Source organism: Cibotium barometz, chromosome 29, assembly GCF_041138505.1.
Source record: "Cibotium barometz isolate CiBa-2024 chromosome 29, ASM4113850v1, whole genome shotgun sequence".
NCBI lineage: Eukaryota > Viridiplantae > Streptophyta > Polypodiopsida > Cyatheales > Cibotiaceae > Cibotium > Cibotium barometz.
The window spans coordinates 2,897,846-2,920,977 of NC_141074.1; positions in this window are offsets into that span (position 1 = coordinate 2,897,846).

Here is a 23,132-nt window from a genome sequence, read left to right on the forward strand (position 1 = left end):
TGATTCCTCACCTTCAAGACGCAAGTGAATCTGTAAAGAAGGATTTTATAGAGCAGTATGAGCGCTCACTTTTTCCTCACTTGGGAACTTCTGTAGCGCAAACCAAATGGCGGACCTATCAAAACATAACTAGGGTAACACCCTGGGGTCAGCAGCACTTTCGTAACAATGTCCGCTTGGCCATGGTTATTGAAGCTTTGGGTTTGGGTCCCCGATACTACTGCGTCATGAGATCAAGGCATCCTGGGTTTTCTGAGCGGGTCTTCTTACTGGCGTGTTTTCTTCCTCATGAGAAGATATGCCTTTACCCCGTTTTCGGCTTACCTCTCAGAGGTCCTTTTGTTAGAACACCTCATACCACTGAGATAGGCGCAGCAATAACCCACAGAATCATTCCCATAGATGAGTTACCTTATACTTGTGCAGCTTGTGAGGACTGCTTTTGTGACCATATGATGGACGGGCTTATGGAAGTGTAAAGAGTTCCTCTATCTTTACTGTATAAGTTCCGAGAATGAATAAAGTTTAAATCTTGTTCGTATTTTGAATCTTGCTCTCTTTAAGACTTATCTTGATGGTTAATCTTGATTAAAATTTTTCTCTAAGTCTCATATTCGTGAATCTTGCGAAATTATCACAAGTTGCGAGATGAGGACATCTCGCGTTTTTTTAAGTGGGGTAGAATGTAAGATTCCTCTCCCAACCCTTTTTGATGTCTAGTATCTTCCCCTGTAATCAACCCTCTTCAGAAATATAAAGACCCTATTGCTAACTATTTTAGCCTAGAGAGAGAAAAATTATTCTAGAGAGAGAATATTCAGATTTTGAATATTTTTGGATAGAAAAATATCTCATCCTATTAAAATAAGTTCCCCTGAAACAGAAATTCAAAAAGAATTTTCCAATGTGCAATTGGAATTAATCGGAAATGTGTATAAAGGACCTTAGCCTAAGGGTCTAGATTTTCAGAAATTTTTGGATTATGGTCCAATTAAGGTTCCTATGGGCCAATAGCATCAATCCATGTGTAGAGAGGAGATAAATCCAATTTTGTAAAAGAAGATACCCAAAAATGAGTAAATGCTCACATAAGATGAAGAGTTGAAAATGTACAAGGTTTATTAGTAAAAAATTATGAGCAATATTAAAAGTATGACATATGTAAGGAAGGGGAGTTCTTTAAAGGAGGTGCATATTTCACATAAGATGAAGAGTTGAAAATGTACAAGGTTTATTAGTAAAAAATTATGAGCAATATTAAAAGTATGACATATGTAAGGAAGGGGAGTTCTTTAAAGGAGGTGCATATTTCACATAAGATGAAGAGTTGAAAATGTACAAGGTTTATTAGTAAAAAACTATGAGCAATATTAAAAATATGAGATATTTTGGGTATAATGATTCCATTTTGACACATATGTAAGGAAGGGGAGTTCTTTAAAGGAGGTGCATATTTCACATGCTTGAATGAGTTTTAAACTCATAAATATTGAGATATTTCATCTCTCCTCTCTCCTCATTTAAGTCTAGTTCCAAAAAGTTAGCTTAACTGATCTAAAAATGGTCAAATATTGACCAAACTGATTTAGAAAATTCTAGAATCAGTTTGTTTGGTTAGGAGCTCAATTTTTCCTATAAATAGAAGCCTCCCCCTTGTTGAAAAATATATAGTGTTTATGCATCGTTACTCTACTCCACCTAAGCCAGAAACTGTGAATTCATTTAATAATTCACTAGTTTTTGGAGCTTCCCTCTTTCTTCAATCCCCATTAGTGGCTCCATCAACATACTTAACCAATTGATTGGTTGGGGGCCTCTACCGTGAACAAAGAATCAAGCAAGTTGTAAGGTAATTAGTGAATATTGATCTTTCTTTAATTTCTCAATGTTTCTCTCTTCTCAACCCCTCTCAAGCTTGAGAAGTTTAATTGTTATGGTTTTTTTTTAATGCTATTGAAGTTTGAATAGTAGTGAAGAGTTACATAATGCTATTGAAGTTAATTTTCATTTATGTTTAAATTCTAATGATTTTTATGTAAATTCTCTCTCTCACTCAAGAAATGGTCATACTCATGACCCGTTCTCAATCCAAATCAAGCTTTTCATAAAGCTTTTCCTTAACCCAAGATTAAACTATGCTTGAGGCCAAATTAATGGCTTTTTTCTATGCTTTTAGTTTATGTATATTAATGATTCAATCCATTATGGATTAATAATCCAATTAGATATTATTTTAATTATTTTCTTAATGATAAGCATTATCCCTTAGAAAAATTGAGATTTATCAGTCATAGCAGCGGAGCTATGGCAAAATTTTTATAAAAATTATGCATAAACTAATCTCATTCAAAGCATAAAAAGAGGACTTCCTGCCATATTCTAGGAATTATCATCCTAGATTAATTGAAAGAATTTCATTACAATCATGGAGAAATTGAATTTTAATATCATGCATAAAGGATAAGTTTTTATATCAAAAGTGTTATTTTTACCATTTTTATTTCATGCATAGAAGTATGCATAATGGATAAATTTTTATATCAAAAGTGTTATTTTTACCATTTTTATTTCATGCATAGAAGTATGCATAATGGATAAATTTTTATATCAAAAGTGTTATTTTTACCATTTTTATTTCATGCATAGAAGTATGCATAATGGATAAATTTTTATATCAAAAGTGTTATTTTTACCATTTTTATTTCATGCATAGAAGTATGCATAATGGATAAATTTTTATATCAAAAGTGTTACTTTTATCATTTTTAATTTTCATGCATAGAAGTATGTATAAAGGAAAATTTTTATATCAAAAGTGTTACTTTTATCATTTTTAATTTTCATGCATAGAAGTATGCATAAAAGTTGATTATTTTATTATAAAAGTGTGACTTTTATCATAATTGAATTTCATGCATAGAGGTATGCATAAAAGTTGATTATTTTATTGTAAGAGTGTTACTTTTATCATATTGGATTTCATGCATATAGGTATGCATAAAAGATATTCTTTTTATACTAAAAGTGTGATTTTCCTCATAAATGGATTTTATGCATAAATTACATGCATAAGAGAAATTCTTTTATTCTAAAAGTGTAATTCCTACCAAATTGAATTTATGCATAGGAAGATGCATAAAAGATTGATTCAAAAGTGTCATTCTCATCTAAATTGAATTTATGCATAGGAAGATGCATAAAAGATTGAATTTTAATTCAAAAGTATCATTTTCATTTAAAATGAATTTATGCATAGGAAGATGCAAAAAAAAAAGATTGATTTTTACTTCGAAAGTATTAATCTCCTTAAATGGAATTTATGCATAAATAAATGTGTAAAGAAATCTTATATTAAATATAAGAGTTCTCTTGTATTCTATAAATAGATATGAGATGTGATAGGATGTGATAAGAGGTGTATAAGATGTGATAAGAGGTAATAAGATGAATTAAGATGTGATAAGATGTGTATGAGATGAGGTAAGAAGTGTATGTGATAGGATAAGATGTATATGGGTTGTGATGATAGGGCAAGAATGGATGTGATGTAAAAGATTAGATGTGAAGGCATATGGGGTTATATGAATGGGAATGTGGAAATGGATGTATGTATGTGGATGTGTGGATGTGGAGATGGGAGTGTGGATGTATGAATGTGAAAATGGATGTATGCATGAAGATGTATATGCATAGATGTGAATGTGGATGTAGATGTGGTTGTATAGATGTGAATGTGGAATGTGGATATGGATGTATGTATGTATGTAGAGGTGGATGTATAGATGTGAATGAAAATGTGGATGTGGATGTATGTGAATGTGGATGTAGATGTGGATGTATAGATGTGAATGTGGAAAGTGGATGTGGATGTATGTATGTATGTGGATGTGGATGTGGATGTATGTATGTATGTGGATGTATAGATGTGAATGGAAATGTGGATGTGGATGTATGTGAATGTGGATGTAGATGTGGATGTGGATGTATGTGAATGTGGATGTAGATGTGGATGTATAGATGTGAATGTGGAATGTGGATGTGGATGTATGTATGTATGTGGATGTAGATGTGGATGTATAGATGTGAATGAGAATGTGGATGTGGATGTATGTATGTATATGGATGTGGATGTGGATGTGGATGTATGAATGAGGACGTGATAGTGGATGTATGCATGTGGATGTGGATTTATGGATGTGGATTTATGGATGTGGATATGGATGTGTATGTATGAATGTGGATATGGGATGTGGATGTATAAATGAGGATGTGAAAATGGAGGTAAGCATGTAGATGTGAATGTGGATGTGGATGTGGATGTATGGATGTGGATATGGATGTGAATATATGATATGTGATGTGAAGGAATCTGAAGTGAAGAGATGAAAAATGATGTGATTGGATGAGTACACATATAAATGGAATGTGGAATAAGTAATGTGGATTAATGAGGGATAATGTGGAAAAATGAGAGTTAATATAGAAATTGTATTTGTAAACTGTTTGTAAATGCTGTTTGTAAATGGCTGTTTTATGTCAAGAATGCTGGGGAAGCATTTTGACCGTCTTGTGTTTAAGGTCGTGGAGACCTAACTGATAAAGTTGCAACTGCTGACGGAGAGTCAATGGAGGACGTCTCGCGTAGCAAGGTCGACCGAGGTCTTGACCAGCCTCGGTTCGATTTAAATGGTGAGCTTCCGGTACGGTGGATGAGGGACCAAGGAAGCGGCCTATGAGTGAAGCGCTAGGTCACCTGCGAAGGATCCTAGAGGGTGCTGACCATACGGTGCTCGGGCTCTGGGTCGCCGAAGATACCCACACGTGCGTCGTGGAAGATATTGGAACAAGGAGTAAGAGTTGTTTTGTGAAACCGGGCATGGATCTGGTTGATTGACCTTGCTGGTCTTCAATGGATGAGTCCATGGCTCTTTATATGGATCTGTTGGTTGATCTTGCTGATCTTCAACGAGAGTCCATCTTGATTTTTATAAGTGATTATATTGCCGAGTATTATGGGCTAGGAACTATTGAAAAGGCCCCTGTGTGGACAGGTGGTGAGCGTTCTAGTTGCCAATGATGCCATAGATACTCTGATGAAGGAATGATGGGAAATTATGAATCAACTGGATAAATTGGAAGATTGTGATCAGTGGTACTATGGTTTCCTTAAAGGATTGTTTTAAAGTTAGCTGATGCTAAGAAAAAGGCAATTTCATATTGGGTGTGTAAGTGGTGTGGCTAGTTTTACGTTTGCATGAACTTCCGGCTAGGGGGCCTTGGAACTCTTTTCCTTGGTACCCGGGACAAAACCTAACCAAATTCCAAATTGGATCCCATCACTACAGTGGTTGGGTGGTTGGCTAACCCATGGGATCGGATGGGGTTAGGCTGGACTGATGGATCCGTAAATCGAGATTTAAATTCTATTATTACGATAGATGAAGTAAATCCCGGATAGAAATTGTTCTATGGATAGGAATCAACGGCTGTGCCTCTTGATGGGGAAAAAAGCGTTGATCCCAATGATCTAAGTGCAAGTTCTTCCTTGATTTGACCAAGTACCGTTAAAGGTGCAATCAGATGATCTTGACTACGTTAGAGTAAAGAGTTATCCTGGTGGAATCGCCCGTGCTTTCCGGGTAAAGGAAGTTTTTCCGGTTTCGGTTTTGGACAAACCGACGGATTAGTCTCTTGTCCGGATATCCGTAGGCGAGGCCCCGAATGTGGGATCCCTGTCCCGCGCGAGAAGTGCTACTTCCGCTGCTAGCACCCTGAAACTATTGCTCGGTGGGAACAGGGATCTCACAACAACAGTGAAATCAAACTCAAGAAGAATCAATAGCCATCGTGTGATTCTTCCTGTGGAGCATGGTTTGATACAACAATGCTTGATGATCCACATAGAAAACAAACTTGGTGGCAAGGAGGTAATAACGAAATTTCCTTACTGCATATATCATTGCCAACCCTTCTCGCTCCGTAGTGGTGTAGTTCATCTCAGCATCGTTTAACTGGCGACTGGCAAAGCTAATGGGGTAGTCTAGCTTGTGTTCTCCAGGTTGAGTTAACACACACCCAATAGCAAAGTTTGATGCATCAATATGAACATGGAAGAGTAAATCCCAGTTAGGCATTCTCAAGATTGGAGCACTCGCCAAGGCCTTCTTTAATAGCTCATAGGCATGGTCACATTCTTCGGTCCAAATAAACTCGATGAGAAGCTTATACAATGGTCGAGCTATCTCGGCGAAGAAGAGAATAAACCTTCGATAATAACCAACGTGGCCCATAAAGTGTTGGACTCCCTTATAGTTGGTGGGTGGGGGTAATCTAGAATGACCTTGATTTTACTCTCGTCAGTGGAAATCCCATTTTTGGACACTATATGCCCTAAGATAACTCCGTGTTTAACCCAGAATTGGCATTTGAAAGGATTCAATGAGAGGTGATATAATCTACACCTTTCAAATATTTTTCGTAAACACATCAAGTGCTCGTCCCAAGAGGAATGAACACAAAGATCATATAAGAAAGCTTCACAAAAGTCCCTTAGATATTCCTTAAAGGCCGTGTTTATCAATCGTTGGAATGTTGCAGGTGCATTGGTCAAGCCAAAAGCCATGACGCGAAAGGCAAACACTCCAAACTCCGTGATAAATGCTGTTTTAGCTTGGTCCTCGACTGCAATTGTGATCTGATTGTAACCCGAGTACCCATCTAAAAAGCTATATGCCTCCTTGCCTGCAACTCTTTCAAGCACATGTTCAGAATATGGCAAGGCTGTAATGATCCCTTCTGGTGGCTGCATTAACCTTTTTGAGATCAACGCACACTCTGAGTTTCCCATTCTTCTTTGGTACGATGACTATCGGAGAAACTCATTCTGAGTGCTCAATAGGGTATATGAATCCACATTTTACAAGCTTTTCAATTTCCTCTTGTACAATCTTTGCATACTTAGGATTCATTGGGTAGGGACGTTGCTGGACTGGTTTAGCAGTGCTAATCATTGAAATCGTGTGTTGCACCACCGAGGGTGGGACACCTTCATATCATGATATGTCCAAGCAAATATGTCCTTGATGTGGATTCAGGCGCTTCGAACCACATGACGAGTCCTGGGGAGTGGTTCAAAGAGATGAAAAACCCGGAAAGACCAGGTTTTGTGGAAACAGGGGATGACACTGCTCATCCAATTGCCCACATTGGAGATGTGCCATTGTCTATGCAGGATGGCAAAGTGAAGTACCTTGCAGATGTACTTCATGTACCGAACATAACAAAGAATCTGGTTTCAGTTGGCCAGATGATTGAGCAGGGTTTGCAGGTTCGGTTTAACCCTGATGGGTGTTATGTTGAAGATTTTAAAGACAAGTGCAGGTTGGTTGCAAAAGGCAACAAAGTGGGCAGAATGTTTACATTGAATGTAGACATGCCTGAAATGAGTGCTACGATGTTTGCAAATGGTTCAGGAGTTGTTGCAGACACAGACATATGGCATAAAAGAATTGGACATGTAAATGTGCAGAGATTGAAGTCTATGCAGACAAAAGGAATTGTGACAGGGCTGCCAAAATTTAAAGTGGAAGGTATGCAGAAAATATGTGAAGCATGCCAATTTGGGAAGCAAACAAAGCATGTGTTTCCACGTAACAGATATGTGAGCAGAAATGCACTAGATGTTGTGCATTCAGATGTATGGGGTCCTACGAAGACCATATCTATGGGAGGCTGCAGGTATTATGTGACTTTCATTGATGACCACACAAGGAAAGTGTGGGTATATTTCATGAAAGAGAAGAGTGAGGTGTTCACTCACTTTCAGAATTTCAGAGTTTTGGTTGAAAAGCAAACAGGGAAATATGTAAAGTGCCTAAGGTCAGATGGAGGGGGAGAGTACTTCTCCAATGAGTTCTCTGAATTCTTGAAGAAGAATGGTATTCGGAGAAAGTTTACATGCAGATACACTCCGCAGCAAAATGGAGTTGCTGAGCGAAAAAATAGGCACATTGCTGAGATTGCGCGAGCATTGATGGAAGAGAAGAATATGCCGCATTGCTATTGGGCTGAGGCTGTTTCTACAGCAGTATACATCATGAACAGGACTCCAACTGCAGCCATACATGATGTAACTCCAGAGGAGAGGTTTACTGGCAGAAAACCAGATTTGTCTCATCTGAAAGTTTTTGGATGCATTGCATATGTGCATGTGCCAGATGAGCTGAGAACTAAGCTGGACCCGAAAGCTAAAAAATGTGTGTTTATTGGATATTCCCTTGAGCAAAAGGGATACAGGTGTTATAACCCTGCTACACGTGAGTTGAGGGTAAGCAGGGATGTTGTCTTTGATGAGATGAGCAGCTGGTATGCTGCTGAAAAAGAAGCTATTGGGGCTGATGTGAGTGGAAGTGTGGTTGCACAGAATGCAGGTCAGTCACAGTCTTTGAGTGGACCAGGAGAGTCCTCATCTAGTGGGTCTGTTGATAGACCATGGAGTGGCAGGCTGCATCATAATACCAATCCTGCAAATGTGATTACTACATCACGTAAAGGAAAAGAGAAAGTGGTTGAGCCCCTTGGTATGCCTGACATTTCTGCAGGGCATTCTCATGTTGATGGAGAGTCTAGTGGCTCAGATATGAGCCTTGATGAGGAGCTTGGGATCCGAGCTATGAGAACACCTGGTGTAAAGAAGGCTATGGAAGCCATGAATGAAAAGCTGCGAAAATCTGTGAGAGTGAAGAACCCTGTGCAGAGGTTTACTTATGATGGTTATGTGGCACATCACTATGCATATATGGCAAAGGTTGTGCAGGTTGTTGAGCCCACATGCATTGATGAGGCTGTTGAAAATGTGTGTTGGGAGAAAGCTATGGATGAGGAGATGGATGCACTATATGGAAATGAAACTTGGGATTTAGTGCAATTGCCAGAAGGCAAGAAAGCCATTGGATGCAAGTGGGTGTACAAAGTTAAACATAACAGTGATGGAAGCATAAACAGGTACAAGGCTAGATTGGTAGCCAAAGGATATGCGCAGACATATGGGATTGATTATGAGGAAACTTTCAGCCCAGTTGCCAAGATGGCAACGGTGAGAGTTGTGATAGTAGTGGCTGCGTCAAAGCAATGGTCTTTACATCAGATGGATGTAAAGAATGCATTCTTGCATGGGGATTTGCAAGAAGAGGTGTATATGTTGCAGCCACCTGGTTATGAGGATGAGGGTCACCCCGAGCATATTTGCAGGTTGAAGAAAGCCTTGTATGGCTTAAAGCAAGCACCAAGAGCATGGTCTGACAAGATTTCTGAATATCTTGTCACTATTGGCTTTCATGTAGCCAATGCAGATTTCTCATTGTATGTGAGACATGGTGATAGAGGAGTTGTGCTTGTTGTCATCTATGTAGATGACTTGATCATTACGGGGGACCATGATGCAGAGATCTTTGATGTAAAGATCTTGCTTAGACAGAAGTTTGAGATGAAGGATCTGGGGGAGCTCAGATATTTCTTGGGCATTGAGGTGATTAGGTCACCACATGGTATTGGATTACTGCAGAGACAGTATGGCTTGGACATGTTGTCCAAATATGGTATGACAGGCTGTAAGCCTATTTCTGTGCCATTGGATCAGAATAGCAAATTGAGTGCAGATTCAGGAGAGATCTTGGAGGATCCTACTATGTACAGACGCATAGTAGGAAGTTTGATCTACATGACGATCACCAGACCAGATTTGAGCTATGCTGTTGGGTTGGTGAGTCAGTTTATGCAGGTTCCACGGAAATCGCATTTGGATGCAGTGAGACGCATACTGAGGTATGTGAAGTCTACTTTGCATTGTGGACTATTCTATGAGACTGGGGCAGAGATATGTGTACATGGGTACACAGATGCTGATTGGGCTGGTAGTATCTCAGACAGAAGATCTACCAGTGGCTTCATGTTTTCTTTGGGGAGTGCTGCTGTGACTTGGAGCAGCAAGAAGCAGCCTACGGTTGCTCTATCGAGTACGGAGGCCAAGTACAGAGGAGCTGCTATGGCAGCATGTGAGGTAGCTTGGTTGAGAAAGCTACTTGCAGATTTGGGTCTATCAGTGGATAGACAGGTTGTCATTTTCTGTGACAACATTAGCAGTATACAGTTGGCCAGGAACCCAGTCTTTCATGCTCGTACGAAGCACATAGAGGTCCACTACCACTTTGTCAGAGAGAAGGTCTTGGCAGGAGACCTTGACCTTGTTTATGTCAGCACAGAGGATCAGGTAGCTGACATCTTCACCAAAGCATTGGGTACAGAGAAGCTCCGCAGATTTAGGGCTTCGCTTGGTGTACATGAGATGGAGTTGAGCTCGAGGGGGAGTGTTGAGATATCGAGCTCGTCTAGTGAGGCGGTGGACACTGATGACCCGCCTGGGGGATAGGCCCCACACTTACACCACACTGGCATGGTTGGTGAGATCATGGGAGATATGCGGCCAGTGGGATGATAGGCTGTGTGACAGCCATTCTAGAGACTGGCATAGTTATAGCACCAGCTCATTTAGTCGGGTTCACACTATAGAGAACCCGTGTATGTATTGGTTGAGTACCTTTCATATTATGAGTACTCTTATTCTTGTATATGGTGTGTTGAGTGTTGAGTAGAGAAGAAGAAGATTTTCAGCCTCTCACCTTGTGTGTTCTCTATTAGGGTTTTGTGAGTGTGTGTGTGTGTGCTTGCAAGAGCTCAAGCTCTCTTCCCCCCTGCATCTTTTCACATATAACCATAGAAGGGATCCACATGGCTTGCAATCAGACGCTAAAACAAATACTATGGGCAAGAGTTTGGTGGCCAACACTAAAATCTAAAGTCCATAAATAAGTAGGGAATTGCCCACGTGTCAAAAGCAACCTCCTTATCCACATGCCATGTTGTTTCAAGTATCAGTAGTCCCAAAATGGAGCCAATACATTGTTGAGTATCTCACAAAAGGCTTATTGCCTAAAAACATAAGCAAGGCTCAACGGAAAGCTATTGAACTTGAAGCAAATGACTACGAGCTTATTGCAAATCAACTCTATAAGAGAGGCAAGGACAAACAACTACATTTGTGCATCACCAAAGTGGAATATATATGAGTTCTTGAACAAGCTCATGCAAGACTATCAGGGGGACATTTCTCCATAGAAATGACAACAAAAGCTATAATGACTACTGGTGTAAGATTCCTCCCCATCCTTCGAGGTATACAGGAGTAAGAATCTCCCTTTCTGATCTTATAATTATTCCCTCTCTAAAATAAAAGAAAGTTCTGTTTAACAAAGGAAGACCCTTTTCCTAGAATACTTCTCAAGAGTCCCACCTGTTTTAAGGATTCAGAACAATGAGTTCAGAAGTGAGAATCGATGTTTTGGATATCAAGGTTTTGGTCTTCATTCGAGTACGGCCCAAAAGAAGTTCTTTATCTCTTGGGGAGTATATGAAGTTATCCCCCAGATATTGTGAGCCTTATATCTGAATTCAATGAAAGTAGGTGACTTAGCCTACAAGCTTCTTTTATCTCTTCATCTCAAAATTCTTAATGGCTTCTATAGAAAAATGTGTCAAACCCAAATCATGGAAAGACGGTAAAACTTCAGTGGCAAGTTACCGTTGGCTTCTAAGTTACGCTAGCTCCTTCCTTTATTTAAGTTGTAACTTTTACTTGTCGCTCACAGTAATCTTACTTCCATCGATCTCCTTTCTTTCTTAATCTCCTTCATGGCTTGGCAACAAGAACTAGTTTTATCCATAATGATTCCTCACCTTCAAGACGCAAGTGAATCTGTGAAGAAGGATTTTATAGAGCAGTATGAGCGCTCACTTTTCCCTCACTTGGGAACTTCTGTAGCGCAAACCAAATGGCGGACCTATCAAAACATAACTAGGGTAACACCCTGGGGTCAGCAGCACTTTCGTAACAATGTCCGCTTGGCCATGGTTATTGAAGCTTTGGGTTTGGGTCCCCGATACTACTGTGTCATGAGATCAAGGCATCTTGGGTTTTCTGAGCGGGTCTTCTTACTGGCATGTTTTCTTCCTCATGAGAAGATATGCCTTTATCCCGTTTTTGGCTTACCTCTCAGAGGTCCTTTTGTTAGATCACCTCATACCACTGAGATAGGTGCAGCAATAACCAACAGAATTATTCCCATAGATGAGTTACCTTATACTTGTGCAGCTTGTGAGGACTGCTTTTGTGATCATATGATGGACGGGCTTATGGAAGTGTAAAGAGTTCTTCTATCTTTACTGTATAAGTTCCGAGAATGAATAAAGTTTAAATCTTGTTCTTATTTTGAATCTTGCTCTCTTTAAGACGTTTCTTGGTGGTTAATCTTGATTAAAATTTTTCTCTAAGTCTCATATTCGTGCATCTTGCGAAATTATCCCAGTTTGCGAGATGAGGACATCTCGCATTTTTTAAGTGGGGTAGAATGTAAGATTCCTCCCCCACCCCCTTTTTTATGTCTAGTATCTTTCCTTGTAATCAATCCCTCTTCAGAAATATAAAGACCTTGTTTCTATCTGTTTTAGCCTAGAGAGAGAAAAATATTCTAGAGAGAGAATATTCAGATTTTGAATATTTTTGGATAGAAAAATATCTCTTCTAATTCAGATGAGTTCCCCTGAAACAGAAACTCAAAAAGAATTTTCCAATGTGCAATTGGAATTAATTGAAAATAGGTATAAAGAACCTTAGCCTAAGGGTCTAGATTTTTAGAAATCTTTAGACTATGGTCCAATTAAGGTTCCTATGGACCAATAGCATCAATCCATGTGTAGGGAGGAGATAAATCCAACTTGTAAAAAAAGAAAATACCCAAAAATGAGTAAATGCTCACATGAGGTGAAGAGTTGAAAATGTACAAGGTTTATTAGTAAAAAACTATGTGCAATATTAAAAATATGAGATATTTTGGGTATAATGATTTTATTATGACACATATGTAAGGAAGGGGAGTCCCTTAAATGCTCACATAAGATGAAGAGTTGAAAATGTACAAGGTTTATTAGTAAAAAACTATGAGCAATATTAAAATGATTCCATTATGACACATATGTAAGGAAGGGGAGTTCTTTAAAGGAGGTGCATATTTCACATAAGATGAAGAGTTGAAAATGTACAAGGTTTATTAGTAAAAAACTATGAGCAATATTAAAATGATTCCATTATGACACATATGTAAGGAAGGGGAGTTCTTTAAAGGAGGTGCATATTTCACATAAGATGAAGAGTTGAAAATGTACAAGGTTTATTAGTAAAAAACTATGAGCAATATTAAAATGATTCCATTATGACACATATGTAAGGAAAGGGAGTTCTTTAAAGGAGGTGCATATTTCACATAAGATGAGGTGTTGAAAATGTACAAGGTTTATTAGTAAAAAAACTATGAGCAATATTAAAATGATTCCATTATGACACATATGTAAGGAAGGGGAGTTCTTTAAAGGAGGTGCATATTTCACATGCTTGAATGAGTTTTAAACTCATAAAAATTGAGATATTTCATCTCTCCTCTCTCCTCATTCAAGTCTAGTTCCAAAAAGTTAGCTTAACTAACCTAAAAATGGTCAAATATTGACCAAACTGATTTAGAAAATTCTAGAATCAGTTTGTTTGGTTAGGAGCTCAATTTTTCCTATAAATAGAAGCCTCCCCCTTGTTGAAAAATATATAGTGTTTATGCATCGTTACTCTACTCCACCTAAGCCAGAAACTGTGAATTCATTTAAAAATTCACTAGTTTTTGGAGCTTCCCTCTTTCTTCAATTCCCATTAGTGGCTCCATCAACATACTTAACCAATTGATTGGTTGGGGGCCTCTACCGTGAACAAAGAATCAAGCAATTTGTAAGGTAATTAGTGAATATTGATCTTTTATATAATTTCTCAATGTTTCTCTCTTCTCAACCCCTCTCAAGCTTGAGAAGCTTAATTGGTATGGTTTTTTAAATGCTATTAAAGTTAATTGGTGAATAGTAGTGAAGAGTTACATAATTTAATAAATGCTATTGAAGTTAATTTTTATTTATGTTTAAATTCTAATGGTTTTTATGTAATTTCTCTCTCTCACTCAAGAAATGGTCGTATTCACGACCCATTCTCAATCCAAATGAAGCTTTTCATAAAGCTTTTCCTTAATCCAAGATTAAACTATGCTTGAGGCCAAATTAATGGCTTTTTTCTATGCTTTTAGTTTATGCATATTGATGATTCAATCCATTATAGATTAATGATCCAATTAGAGATCATTTTAATTATTTCCTTAATGATAAGCTTTATCCCTTAGAAAAAATTGAGATTTATCAGTCATAGCAGCGGAGCTATGGCAAAATTTTTATAAAAATTATGCATAAAATAATTTCATTCAAAGCATAAAAAGAGGACTTCCTACCATATTCTAGGAATTATCATACTAGATTAATTGAAAGAATTTCATTATAATCATGGAGAAATTGAATTTTAATATCATGCATAAAGGATAATTTTTTTATATCAAAAGTGTTACTTTTATCATTTTTAATTTTCATGCATAGAAGTATGCATAAAGGAAAAATTTTTATATCAAAAGTGTTACTTTTATCATTTTTTAATTTTCATGCATAGAAGTATGCATAAAGGAAAATTTTTTATATCAAAAGTGATACTTTTATCATTTTTAATTTTCATGCATAGAAGTATGCATAAAGGATAATTTTTTATATTAAAAGTGTTACTTTTATCATTTTTAATTTTCATGCATAGAAGTATGCATAAAGAAAAAAAAATTTATATCAAAAGTGTTACTTTTATCATTTTTAATTTTCATGCATAGAAGTATGCATAAAGGATAATTTATTTATATCAAAAGTGTTACTTTTATCATATTGGATTTCATGCATAGAGGTATGCATAAAAGTTGAAATTTTATTATAAAAGTGTTACTTTTAGCATAATTGAATTTCATGCATAGAGGTATGCATAAAAGATATGGGAAGTGATAAGATATGATAAGATGCATGTGGATGTGGATGTGGATGTATGAATGTGGATGTATGGATGTGAATGTGGATGTGGATGTGGATGTATGAATGGGGATATATGGATGTGGATGTGGATGTATGAATGTGGATGTATGGATGTGAATGTGGATGTGGATGTGGATGTATGAATGTGGATGTATGGATGTATGAATGTGGATGAGTGGATGTGAATGAGGATGTAGATGTGGATGCATGGATGTAAATGTGGATGTGGATGTATGGATGTATGCATGTAGATGTGGATGCATGAATGTGGATGTATGGATGTGAATGAGCATATAGATTTGGATGTATGGATGTGAATGTGCATGTAGATATGGATGTATATATGTGAATGGGAATGTGGATGTGGATGTATGTATGCATGTGGATGTGGATATGGATGTGTATGTATGAATGTGGATATGGGATGTGGATGTATAAATGAGGATGTGAAAATGGAGATAAGCATGTAGATGTGGATGCATGAATGTGGATGTATGGATGTGAATGAGGATATAGATGTGGATGTATGGATGTGAATGTGCATGTAGATATGGATGTATATATGTGAATGGGAATGTGGATGTGGATGTATGTATGCATGTGGATGGGAATGTGTATATATGTGAATGGGAATGTGGATGTGGATGTATGTATGCATGTGGATGTGGATATGGATGTGTATGTATGAATGTGGATATGGGATGTGGATGTATAAATGAGGATGTGAAAATGGAGATAAGCATGTAGATGTGGATGCATGAATGTGGATGTATGGATGTGAATGAGGATATAGATGTGGATGTATGGATGTGAATGTGCATGTAGATATGGATGTATATATGTGAATGGGAATGTGGATGTGGATGTATGTATGCATGTGGATGTGGATATGGATGTGTATGTATGAATGTGGATATGGGATGTGGATGTATAAATGAGGATGTGAAAATGGAGATAAGCATGTAGATGTGGATGCATGAATGTGGATGTATGGATGTGAATGAGGATATAGATGTGGATGTATGGATGTGAATGTGCATGTAGATATGGATGTATATATGTGAATGGGAATGTGGATGTGGATGTATGTATGCATGTGGATGTGGATATGGATGTGTATGTATGAATGTGGATATGGGATGTGGATGTATAAATGAGGATGTGAAAATGGAGATAAGCATGTAGATGTGAATGTATGGATGTGAATGTGGATGTGGATGTGGATGTAGGGATGTGAATGAGGATGTGGATGTGGATGCATAGATGTAAATGTGGATGTGTATGTATGGATGTAGGCATGTAGATGTGGATGCATGAATGTGGATGTATGGATGTGAATGAGGATATAGATGTGGATGTATGGATGTGAATGTGCATGTAGATATGGATGTATAGATGTGAATGGGAATGTGGATGTGGATGTGGATGTATGTATGTATGTATGTGGATGTGGATGTATGAATGAGGACGTGATAATGAATGTATGCATGTGGATGTGGATATGGATGTGTATGTATGAATGCGGATATGGATGTGGATATGGATGTGTATGTATGAATGTGGATATGGGATGTGGATGTATAAATGAGGATGTGAAAATGGAGATAAGCATGTAGATGTGGATGTATGGATGTGAATGTGGATGTGGATGTGGATGTATGGATGTGGATATGGATGTGAATATATGATATGTGATGTGAAGGAATCTGAAGTGAAGAGATGGAAAATGATATGATTGGATGAGTACACATATAAATGAAATGTGGAATAAGTAATGTGGATTGTATGAGGGATAATGTGGAAAAATGAGAGTTAATATAGAAATTGTATTTGTAAACTGTTTGTAAATGGCTGTTTTATGTCAAGAATGCTGGGAAAGCATTTTGATCGTCTTGTGATTAAGGTTGTGGAGACCTAACTGATAAAGTTGCAACTGCTGACGGAGAGTCAATGGAGGACGTCTCGCGTAGCAAGGTCGGCCGAGGTCTTGACCAGCCTCGGTTCGATTAAAATGGTGAGCTTCCGGTACGGTGGATGAGGGACCAAGGAAGCGGCCTATGAGTGAAGCGCTAGGTCACCTGCGAAGGATCCTAGAGGGTGCTGACCATACGGTGCTCGGGCTCTGGGTCGCCCAGGATACCCACGCGTGCGTCGAGGAAGATATTGGAACAAGGAGTAAGAGTTGTTTTCTGGAACCGAGCATGGATCTGGTTGACTGACCTTGCTGGTCCTCAACGGATGAGTCCATGGCTCTTTTATATGGATCTGTTGGTTGATCTTGCTGATCTTCAACGAGAGTCCATCTTGATAAGTGATTATATTGTTGAGTATTATGGGCTAGGAACTATTGAAACGGCCCCTGTGTGGACAGGTGGTGAGCGTTCTAGTTGCCAATGATGCCATAGATACTCTGATGAAGGAATGATGGGAAATTATGAATCAACTGGATAAATTGGGAGATTGTGATCAGTGGTACTATGGTTTCATTAAAGGATTGTTTTAAAGTTAGCTGATGCTAAGAGAAAGGCAATTTTCATATTGGGTGTGTAAGTGGTGTGGCTAGTTTTATGTTTGCATGAAATTCCGGCTAGGGGGCCTTGGAACTCTTTTCCTTGGTACCCGGGACAAAACCTAACCAAATTCCAAGTTGGATCCCATCACTACAGTGGTTGGGCGGTTGGCTAACCCATGGGATCGGATGGGGTTAGGCTGGACTGATGGATCCGTAAATCGAGACTCAATTTCTGTTATTACGATAGATAAAGTAAATCCCGGATAGTAATTGTTCTATGGATAGGAATCAACGGCTGTGCCTCCTTGGTGGGGAAAAAAGCGTTGATCCCAATGATCCAAGTGCAAGTTTCTTCCTTGATCTGACCAAGTATCTTTATAGATGTAGTCGGATCTGTTTGATCAGTAAGGATTTTGACTACGTTAGAGAAAAAATTATCCTGGTGGAATCGCCCGTGCTTTCCGGATAAGGGAAGTTTTTCCGAGTCTGGTTTTGGAAAAACCGACGGATTAGTCTTTTGTCCGGATATCCGTGGACGAGGCCCCGAGTGTGGGACCCTGCCTCGCGCAAGAAGTGCTACTTCCGCTGCTAGTACCCGAAATCCGTTGCGCGGTGGGAACAGGGATCTCACAGTTGGTATCAGAGCGAATTGTACTGTGAGATCCCTGTTCCCACCGCGCAACGGATTTCGGGTACTAGCAACGGAAGTAGCACTTCTTGCGCAAGGCAGGGTCCCACACTCGGGGCCTCGTCCACGGATATCCGGACAAAAGACTAATCCGTCGGTTTTTCCAAAACCAGACTCGGAAAAACTTCCCTTATCCGGAAAGCACGGGCGATTCCACCAGGATAATTTTTTCTCTAACGTAGTCAAAATCCTTACTGATCAAACAGATCCGACTACATCTATAAAGATACTTGGTCAGATCAAGGAAGAAACTTGCACTTGGATCATTGGGATCAACGCTTTTTTCCCCACCAAGGAGGCACAGCCGTTGATTCCTATCCATAGAACAATTACTATCCGGGATTTACTTTATCTATCGTAATAACAGAAATTGAGTCTCGATTTACGGATCCATCAGTCCAGCCTAACCCCATCCGATCCCATGGGTTAGCCAACCGCCCAACCACTGTAGTGATGGGATCCAACTTGGAATTTGGTTAGGTTTTGTCCCGGGTACCAAGGAAAAGAGTTCCAAGGCCCCCTAGCCGGAATTTCATGCAAACATAAAACTAGCCACACCACTTACACACCCAATATGAAAATTGCCTTTCTCTTAGCATCAGCTAACTTTAAAACAATCCTTTAATGAAACCATAGTACCACTGATCACAATCTCCCAATTTATCCAGTTGATTCATAATTTCCCATCATTCCTTCATCAGAGTATCTATGGCATCATTGGCAACTAGAACGCTCACCACCTGTCCACACAGGGGCCGTTTCAATAGTTCCTAGCCCATAATACTCAACAATATAATCACTTATCAAGATGGACTCTCGTTGAAGATCAGCAAGATCAACCAACAGATCCATATAAAAGAGCCATGGACTCATCCGTTGAGGACCAGCAAGGTCAGTCAACCAGATCCATGCTCGGTTCCAGAAAACAACTCTTACTCCTTGTTCCAATATCTTCCTCGACGCACGCGTGGGTATCCTGGGCGACCCAGAGCCCGAGAACCGTATGGTCAGCACCCTCTAGGATCCTTCGCAGGTGACCTAGCGCTTCACTCATAGGCCGCTTCCTTGGTCCCTCATCCACCGTACCGGAAGCTCACCATTTTAATCGAACCGAGGCTGGTCAAGACCTCGGCCGACCTTGCTACGCGAGACGTCCTCCATTGACTCTCCGTCAGCAGTTGCAACTTTATCAGTTAGGTCTCCACGACCTTAATCACAAGACGATCAAAATGCTTTCCCAGCATTCTTGACATAAAACAACCATTTACAAACAGTTTACAAATACAATTTCTATATTAACTCTCATTTTTCCACATTATCCCTCATACAATCTACATTACTTATTCCACATTTCATTTATATGTGTACTCATCCAATCATATCATTTTCCATCTCTTCACTTCAGATTCCTTCACATCACATATCATATATTCACATCCATATCCACATCCATACATCCACATCCACATCCACATTCACATCCATACATCCACATCTACATGCTTATCTCCATTTTCACATCCTCATTTATACATCCACATCCCATATCCACATTCATACATACACATCCATATCCACATCCATATCCGCATTCATACATACACATCCATATCCACATCCACATGCATACATTCATTATCACGTCCTCATTCATACATCCACATCCACATACATACATACATACATCCACATCCACATCCACATTCCCATTCACATCTATACATCCATATCTACATGCACATTCACATCCATACATCCACATCTATATCCTCATTCACATCCATACATCCACATTCATGCATCCACATCTACATGCCTACATCCATACATACACATCCACATTTACATCCATGCATCCACATCCACATCCTCATTCACATCCCTACATCCACATCCACATCCACATTCACATCCATACATTCACATCTACATGCTTATCTCCATTTTCACATCCTCATTTATACATCCACATCCCATATCCACATTCATACATACACATCCATATCCACATCCACATGCATACATACATCCACATCCACATTCCCATTCACATATATACATCCATATCTACATGCACATTCACATCCATACATCCACATCTATATCCTCATTCACATCCATACATCCACATTCATGCATCCACATCTACATGCTTATCTCCATTTTCACATCCTCATTTATACATCCACATCCCATATCCACATTCATACATACACATCCATATCCATATATCCCCAGTCATACATCCACATCCACATCCACATTCACATCCATACATCCACATTCACATCCATACATCCACAGTTGGTATCAGAGCGAATTGGTTAATAAAGATCAACTGAGAAGACAAATATGTCAAAAATTTATGTAGAAACACAAAAAGGTTGTAATTGTGTGATATAATTCATACAATTTGATATTCAAACTGAAATTCGTAATTTGGTAATTGGGTCTTCAGATAGAAGTACCGCAATTATATAGAATCCCTGACTTGCTTGAGGCCTAGACATGATGGTATTTACCTTATAATTCCAAGAGCCACGACTACCCGTATATACTGAGAGTATACTGCAGCTCTTTACCGACAGTATATACGAGTAAATCTAAGACTTGAAATTATAAGCGTTAATGCTATCCAGATGACGAATTCGAATGTGGTTGATATGATTTTTAATTCTGTTTGAGAATTGATGAATTGATTTGGATTCTGATTGAAAAATGATGATTTTTAAAATTTAGTTGAAATGTAATAACTGAGCGAAACCACAATGAGGATGAATGGGACGAGTCCCAGTGATGATATTCATAACTGGAATGATGATAATGAATTCAGCAAATCACTATGAGATTAGTGGGTTGTGCTGTCAAATTGTTACTGTTAACACTTGATCAGTAGATCAAGTTAAGGGATGACAAATTGAGAACTTGCTTGACTGAAATTCCCGTGGAGGAATGTTCAGAAGGAAATTTTTCGGTCTAATAGACCATTATCATGTTAAAGATATGAATGATATGATCTGAATATTAATGATGAGTTCTATATAAGGGATATTTATCCCAGTGTTCTGTTGGGTTGACCAGAATATAAGGAACCCCAAAATAAAATTGGATGTTAAGAAAAAGAGTTGTCCTCTACCTTGCGAGATGAGGACATCTCGCACTTTTTAAGTGGGGTAGAATGTAAGATTCCTCCCCATCCTTTGAGGTATACAGGAGTAAGAATCTCCCTTTCTGATCTTATAATTATTCCCTCTCTAAAATAAAAGAAAGTTCTGTTTAACAAAGGAAGACCCTTTTCCTAGAATACTTCTCAAGAGTCCCACCTGTTTTAAGGATTCAGAACAATGAGTTCAGAAGTGAGAATCGATGTTTTGGATATCAAGGTTTTGGTCTTCATTCGAGTACGGCCCAAAAGAAGTTCTTTATCTCTTGGGGAGTATATGAAGTTATCCCCCAGATATTGTGAGCCTTATATCTGAATTCAATGAAAGTAGGTGACTTAGCCTACAAGCTTCTTTTATCTCTTCATCTCAAAATTCTTAATGGCTTCTATAGAAAAATGTGTCAAACCCAAATCATGGAAAGACGGTAAAACTTCAGTGGCAAGTTACCGTTGGCTTCTAAGTTACGCTAGCTCCTTCCTTTATTTAAGTTGTAACTTTTACTTGTCGCTCACAGTAATCTTACTTCCATCGATCTCCTTTCTTTCTTAATCTCCTTCATGGCTTGGCAACAAGAACTAGTTTTATCCATAATGATTCCTCACCTTCAAGACGCAAGTGAATCTGTGAAGAAGGATTTTATAGAGCAGTATGAGCGCTCACTTTTCCCTCACTTGGGAACTTCTGTAGCGCAAACCAAATGGCGGACCTATCAAAACATAACTAGGGTAACACCCTGGGGTCAGCAGCACTTTCGTAACAATGTCCGCTTGGCCATGGTTATTGAAGCTTTGGGTTTGGGTCCCCGATACTACTGTGTCATGAGATCAAGGCATCTTGGGTTTTCTGAGCGGGTCTTCTTACTGGCATGTTTTCTTCCTCATGAGAAGATATGCCTTTATCCCGTTTTTGGCTTACCTCTCAGAGGTCCTTTTGTTAGATCACCTCATACCACTGAGATAGGGGCAGCAATAACCAACATAATTATTCCCATAGATGAGTTACCTTATACTTGTGCAGCTTGTGAGGACTGCTTTTGTGATCATATGATGGACGGGCTTATGGAAGTGTAAAGAGTTCTTCTATCTTTACTGTATAAGTTCCGAGAATGAATAAAGTTTAAATCTTGTTCTTATTTTGAATCTTGCTCTCTTTAAGACGTTTCTTGGTGGTTAATCTTGATTAAAATTTTTCTCTAAGTCTCATATTCGTGCATCTTGCGAAATTATCCCAGTTTGCGAGATGAGGACATCTCGCATTTTTTAAGTGGGGTAGAATGTAAGATTCCTCCCCCACCCCCTTTTTTATGTCTAGTATCTTTCCCTGTAATCAATCCCTCTTCAGAAATATAAAGACCTTGTTTCTATCTGTTTTAGCCTAGAGAGAGAAAAATATTCTAGAGAGAGAATATTCAGATTTTGAATATTTTTGGATAGAAAAATATCTCTTCTAATTCAGATGAGTTCCCCTGAAACAGAAACTCAAAAAGAATTTTCCAATGTGCAATTGGAATTAATTGAAAATAGGTATAAAGAACCTTAGCCTAAGGGTCTAGATTTTCAGAAATCTTTAGACTATGGTCCAATTAAGGTTCCTATGGACCAATAGCATCAATCCATGTGTAGGGAGGAGATAAATCCAACTTGTAAAAAAAGAAAATACCCAAAAATGAGTAAATGCTCACATGAGGTGAAGAGTTGAAAATGTACAAGGTTTATTAGTAAAAAACTAT